At 44.8% G+C, this 7,305-nt stretch overlaps 1 non-coding gene across 1 annotated transcript; it reads left to right on the top strand.

Moving 5' to 3' along the window:
• The first annotated feature begins 6,387 nt into the window (after positions 1-6,387).
• On the top strand, positions 6,388-6,585 carry LOC139228391 (U2 spliceosomal RNA). Its single transcript, XR_011587549.1, has one exon. It is a non-coding gene; the product is annotated as a U2 spliceosomal RNA (small nuclear RNA).
• Positions 6,586-7,305: the final 720 nt, after the last annotated feature.

Here is a 7,305-nt window from a genome sequence, read left to right as displayed (position 1 = left end):
GACCTCGCCGCTCCTGCTGTACCTGCCCGTGCTGCAGTCTGCCGTCGCCCTCCTGCAGCAGCACGTCCTGCTCCCTGCAGTGGCATGCCGCCGCACGCTGCTCTTTCTAATGGCCCCGGCCTGCTGATGGTCTTGCAGGCCGATTTCCACGCCGATTTCCAGTACAGGTGCCATACATTAGATGAATGAATGGAGATAACAGGTTTGATCAGATGATTTTACCCTTCTGTCTAAATCCTCTATTCAATTCCTTTGAATTCGGGGCATTCCTTATTGCTGATTTGTATCTGATTGTGTTAAATTTGGATGAAGAGAAGTGATATGACTGGAGTTCATTTTCAAAAATGAAGCTACAAGGGAATACTGTACTTGCGCAAATTGATTTATGTATGACATTTGATGTTCATAATTCTTGACAGTTTTACTACAGCAGAGGCAATGGTACTGAGTTCAGATAATTCAATATGAACTAGCTAATTTCCAAGGAGAAATATTTGGCACTGATGCAGCTAAATGGGCCACATTGTGTATTCTAGCCCCCTCTCCTGCGTTAAATCAGTATTAACACAAGGGCTCTCAACAGAGAGAAACTGCCTTCACAAAAGCAATCGGTGCTGAATTTGCATCTTACTAAGCTTTATTTAATACTCACATATTGTACAAATACACAGGGCAGATGGACATTCGATACAACATGTACTTTCACTTGGAACACACACTTAAATAATATAAAAATTATATTCGGGGTTTTGCAAATCACACAGTATCTAAATTGTAGCTTTATTACAGGCATAAGGTCAACCTGTAGCCCGCTGGTACACTTGTCCTTCATCTTATCCCTTCCCACTAGGTTCTGCTATCTTTATATCTATTTACTTGTCAATGCTTCTGGCTCTCTGTCAAGTGGAACAATCGCCCAATTTATGGAGGTTCCTGTTCTGTGCTTTCTCTGCAACTGAACCACATCAGGCAGTTGCACAATATGTACAGCCCTCCCTCCCTCTGGCTCCACATCACCAGCACAGCCCACCCTTCCACCTCCACTATTCATATTAACCCGAACTCTGGCAACAGATGGGGCCCATGAAGAACACCTGTCTACATCTCAGGTCACTCCCCATTCAAGACTTGTAAGTTCAGTCAGATTTAATCATTTAAAAAAAATTCAAGCAAAGGTACAGTGACAATCAACACTACAGGGATTCATAGTACCAAATCTCCTAATGTGTGCATCATATGCAAGAAGCTTCCACCTGCTTCATAATATTAAAAATAGTGGGAGAGGTGACGTCATTAGATCCTGCGTGCTGTTTTCCGATGCTTGTGCATGCAGGATGCTCAGTGCGACTCATGCCTTTGTACAATGGGCAACCAGGGCTTCTAGCTGCATACAGAGGTTCATTTAAACAGCATATTCCACAAATGTATTTAAAAGCCATTTCTGTCTCATTTTTCTTTCTTCTACCATTTAGGTTTTCATGAGTCTTTGTGGTAATTGTTCTTCGGCAGCACCTCCCAAATCTGCGACCTCTACCACTGAGAAGGATAAGGTAGCAGCGCATGGGAACACCATCACCTGCAAGTTCCCTTCCAAGTCTTGGAATGGCGATATATTTCCTTCATCGTCACTGGGTCAAAATCCTGAGATTCCCTCCTGAACAGCACTAAGGGAGTACCTTCGCCACACGGACTGCAGTGGTTCAAGAAGGCAGCTCACCCAACATCATAGGCAGTCCCTCGGAATCGAGGAAGACTTCCTTCCACTCTAAAAATGAATCCTCAGGTGACTGAACAGTCCAATACGAGAACCACAGTCCCTGTCACAGGTGGGACAGATAGTCATTGAGGGAAAGGGTGGATGGGATTGGTTTGCCGCACGATCTTTCCGCTGCCTGCGCTTGATTTCTGCATGCTCTCGGCGATGAAACTCGAGGTGCTCAGCGCCCTCCTAGATGCACTTACTCCACTTAGGGTGGTCTTTGGCCAGGGACTCCCAGGTGTTGGTGGGGATGTTGCACTTTATCAGGGAGGCTTTGAGAGTGTCCACCTTTGGCTCATTTGCGTGAAGGAGTTCCGAGTAGAGCGCTTGCTTTGGGAGTCTTGTATCAGGCATGCGAACAATGTGGCCTGCCCAGTGGAGCTGATCGAGTGTGGTCAGTGCTTCAATGCTGGGAATGTTGGCCTGGTTGAGGACGCTAATGTTGGTGCATCTGTCCTCCCAGGGAATATGCAGGATCTTGCGGAGACATTGTTGATGGTATTTCTCCAGTGACTTGAGGTGTCTGCTGTACATGGTCCATGTCTCTGAGCCATATAGGAGGGCGGGTATTACTACAGCCCTATAGACCACGAGCTTGGTGCCAGATTTGAGGGCCTGTTCTTTGAACACTCTTTTCCTCAGGCTCCAGAGGTATGGAAACTGACCCACATTGTCCAGTGCCACGCCATGGATCTTGATGACTGGGGGGCAATGCTGTGCGGTGGGGGCAGGCTGGTGGAGGACCTTTGTCTTACGGGTGTTTAGTGTAAGGCCCATGCTTTCGTACGCCTCAGTAAATACGTCGACTATGTCCTGGAGTTCAGCATCTGTATGTGCGCAGACACAGACGTCGTCCGCGTACTGTAGCTCCTCTTGGATCTGGCCTGGAGACGACGAAGGTTGAACAGGTTCCCACTGGTTCTGTAGTTTAGTTCCATTCCAGCGGGGAGGTTGTTGAGTGTGAGGTGGAGCATTGCAGCGAGGAAGATTGAGGCGGGTTGGCGCAATGACGCAGCCCTGCTTGACCCCGGTCCGGACGTGTAATGGATCCGTTGGTAAGGATCACGACCTGCATGTCGTCGTGGAGCAGGCGGAGGATGGTGACTAACTTTTGAGGGCAGCCAAAACGGAGGAGGATGCTGCATAGACCCTCGCGGGTAACAGTATTAAAGGCCTTTGTAAGGTCAAAGAAGGCCATGCACAAGGGTTGGTGCTGTTCCCTGCATTTGTCAAGGGCAATTGGGGATGGGCAATAAATACTGGCCTTGCCAGCGATGCCAACATCCCAGGAACAAATAAAAAAAATTGTTCTTTCGTTTCTAAAGTTACATTAGTGCCACCACTGAATTTCCCAAAGGGATTTCTCTTATATCTGGAGATTTTTGCAGGAGGAAGAGAAAGACCAACAGAGGGATGTCCAGCAGATCGGAATGTTCTGACCTTCACTGCTGGCAGAACCTTCCTAGACGCATCTTCAGAGGTACACGCACCTCATTTTGTCAGATGATTAGTGCACATAGAGGCTCCGATTCTCAAAACAGCCAGTGATGGTGTGAATACAATGTGTGAATGCCTAACTAAACATAATGCTAGATGGTTCTTCAGAAGCCTCCCAATCACAGTGACCAACAACCGCACAGCGTGACTAGCCACACCCGCCAAGGTGACACCTACTTCGCATTGAAAGTGGCGAACTATCTTTACAGCCTTCGGGTCAGCAGAGAATCAAGGTACCAGTGTCTATACTGGGGTCTAAACACCTCCAGGAGAGGGGGGAGGGGAGAAAACTGCCAAATAATATAGAAGGGGGGAAAATAATATGAAGGGAAGGAACTGGGGATCATGTTGAATGACTCAGTCCCATAATTTAAAGGGGTAACTCTCATTTTAAACAGTATCTGACAAATCAAAGTTTTGTTAAATACTTTAATAAATCTTAAAACAAAAATAGTTGCACGATTATAAAACTTCATGAACTTCATCACTGACTGTGCACCATTTGCAATCATTAGATTTGGAATATCATTCCCTTCCTCAGCCATTTATTTCACAAGCAGCAGTATTAGCTCTTCAATCCCTTTACCTTTCATTCAGCAATTGAACACCAGGCATTAAAGCACAGTCTGCAAGACATAGACAGCATTAATATTCACTGTGCAATTACTATTCAGAACAGCTGGCGTGTATTGTACGATGAATAGTGGGATTCCTAAGAGAACAGTAACAAATGTACTTATCAAAATGTAGGCAATTTATTGGCCTCACTGGCACACGTACAATCGCACAGAAAAGTTATGGATTGTTATCCATAAATACCTGCATCCTATTCTCCATTGGTCAAACTGATGGTAAGTGCTGAAAGTGCCAGCAGTATATTTGCAGTAAAATCAGATTGTTCCTTTCCATAAATTTGGTACGAGCAGCAAAGTCTTATGCAGCATTCCTTTATAAATCACAATGCTTCAGCCATGCTAATCATATTATATCAGGATTCCCAACTATGGAAGGTGATGATTCCTCTTTAAATGCAGAACAATACAGGCACAGGAACCTGTTGCAATTGAGCAACAATCTTTGGATACAGAAGACACCATAGACCGTGATCAAACAGCCACATGTGTGTAGTTTGAGTGCTTTATAAACGTGTTATAAACATCTCTGCCCTTGCCTCAGCTCATCTGCTGCTGAAACCCTCTTCCGTGCCTTTGTTACCTCTAGACTTGACTATTCCAACACATTCCTGTCTGGTCTCCCACATTCTACCCTACATAAACTTGAGGTCATCCAAATCTCGGCAGCCCGTGTCGTAACTCGCACCAAGTCCCGTTCATCCATTACCCCTGTGCTTGCTGATCTACATTGGCTCCTGGTTAAGCAACGCCTCAATTTCAATATTCTTCTCCTTGTTTACAAATCCCTCCATGGTCTCGCCCCTCCCTATCTCTGTAATCGCCTCCAGTACCCCCGCCCAGAGATGTCTGCGCTCCTCTAATTCTGCCCTCTTGAGCATCCCTGATTATAATCGCTCAACCATTGGTGGCCATGCCTTCTGTTGCCGAGGCCCCAAGCTCTGGAACTCCCTGCCTAAACCTCTCCGCCTCTCTTTCCTCCTTCAAGACGCTCCTTAAAACCTACCTCTTTAACCAATCACCTGCACTCATTTCTACTTATGTGGCTCAGTGTCAAATTTTTATCGCCTAATACTCCTGTGAAGCACCTTGGGACGTTTCACTACGTTAAAGGCGCCATATAAATTGTTGTTATTTGGGGTGTTGCATAAATAAGTAGGATAATGAATTTTTGCGTGACTCAATATCTAAGATAACCTGATATAGCGCAATATCTTGCGTCATTGCACAATGTCCTGTGATATCTTGCCTTACTTGACACTAATCTGCAAAAGGAGAAAACATCCACCATTTAAAAAAGAATGAATTGCTTATATGAGAAAGGATTGGAAGCAGTAATCCAACTACCCCATATTGTGTTCAGCTGATGAATAGCACACACGAGTTATGCCTTAAATTTAATCCAGTTGGGCTTTGCTCTCACTGTTTAGAATATTATTGAAGCCTCATTGAACTGTTATTATAATTCCTGTATTGATCGCATGTGGGTTTTGAAAAGTTTTTTTCCCCCACAGAAAACTGTCAGTCCATCGCCATTTCTCTTTCAGAGAAGCTTCTTCAATGTTGTGGTTAATGTATAATTTCTATCACATGTTACAGTTCATGAAGCAGCAGTGTTTACTGGATGCATTTTGCGTCCTGCTGAAACAGGACTAATTACCCGCCTCGTCAAGAATGCTCCCAGTATTTCATGCGGCCTATCTGAACTGATTGTCTCAATAAACTGCTTTTGCTTTCCCCGTCTGCATGCAGCTCTCCGGCTCAACATGACAGCGAACAGCCGGCCAAGCAGGAAGGCTGCAAGACTTCGACTACATCAGGAACTATCACAGAACCAGCCTCAAAGTGAAGTGATCTCAGTCACAATGGCACAGGAGGCTGTCTCCCCAATCCTGTCATGCTGGTTGTCAAGGGACTGCAAAGCGGCCAGAGTGATAACTTCTGGAGCCTTGTAACAATGCAGCTGACAAATTTGCTGCTGGTGCTGGTCTGCTCATATAAGTGTGCCCAAATATTTGCATACTGTAATGTCATCGTACAGCTGTTGTCAGGCAGATTACACAATAACTAACATTTCCAGTGCCCTGGGTCTTCAAACAAAGAACCTACATTTATATTAGGCACTTCTTATTTCTTAGCGACTCAAGGTACAAGTAGTTACGGGAACTCCTGACTTGTGTAGCTATTTGCTACTTCATGTGTTTTGGGTGACTCTTTAGATAACATCCTTTGAGGTATCTCTGTGGAAAACCAAGGGATGGAGGTGAAATGCTCAACATACTTGCTCAGACGTTGAATCTGCAAAGCTGTCAAATTTCATTACCATCTCTTTTTCAAAAACTTATGATTCCTAACCAATATTTATCCCTCAATCAACATAATAAAGAGAGATTATCTGGTCATTATCACATTGCTGTTTATTGGAGGGAGCTTGCTGAGGGCAAATTGGCTGCCCTGTTTCTCATATTACAACAGTGACAACATTGCAAAAGTACTTCATTCGCTTCTCGGCCTTTTGGCTAAGATCATGCGTAACTGACCTGACAGGGGAGTAACCATGACCCCAAAGTGGTTCTCCCTGGATCAGGAAGGTGGTTCTCCTATGCTCTTTGGAAATAGGAGGTGGGTGGGGTGGTTTGACCCATCCACCTCCACAGAGGTGTGTGGGGGTGCTGACCCAATCCACCTCCATGGCACGAACCTGGTATTGCAGTACTTCCAGGAACGGTGCAGTGGCTCTAGGCTTTTTGGCTAAGAGCATTGGCGCAGAGTGATCCTTGATGTGTGCAAGATGACCTCTGGTGTTTGTGATCTGACAAACAATTGGAAAGATTGGCTACGAAAAAATTTTTTAAAAAATTAAAAAAAAACTTGTTGTAAAGCGCTTTGAGACTTTCCGCTGATCGTGAAAAGCACTATATAAATGCAAGTCTTGCTTTTTTCATTCAAGGATTCATCCATTGTTTGGAATACAACTAAACTACGTGTATAGATTTAAAGAATGGAATTCTGAATCACGATGTTCTAATGCAGCTTTGAAAGCAGAGTGATTGAATGATCATATCCTTGGCAGTCTTCTTGACATCATTCTGATATGCTGCCAGCTTCCTGTATTGTAACAGACCATTCACCAGATGCAGTGTATGCATTTCTTTTTTATGGCTGTGGAGTTTAAAGGATTTGTGGTGGTCTCAAAGGAGGAAGGCTTGGTGAAAACAACAGTGAAGGGTATGTGGGTGAGAACAAAGACAGCAGCATTCTAGAGGTCTTCTAGTTGATGGATGATGGAAGCAGGAAGGCCAGCCGGCAGAGCTTTTGCAAAATCTATCCACGAGGCGTTATAAGCAGGGACTACGGTTCAATAGCGGAGGGGAGAGGTGGGCAGTGTTACAGAACTGAACAAAAACAGTTTTAGTG

Source organism: Pristiophorus japonicus, chromosome 17 (assembly GCF_044704955.1).
Source record: "Pristiophorus japonicus isolate sPriJap1 chromosome 17, sPriJap1.hap1, whole genome shotgun sequence".
In the NCBI taxonomy this organism is placed as follows: Eukaryota; Metazoa; Chordata; class Chondrichthyes; family Pristiophoridae; genus Pristiophorus; species Pristiophorus japonicus.
Note: the sequence above shows the minus strand (reverse complement) of the source record. Positions and strands in the feature narration are given on the sequence as shown.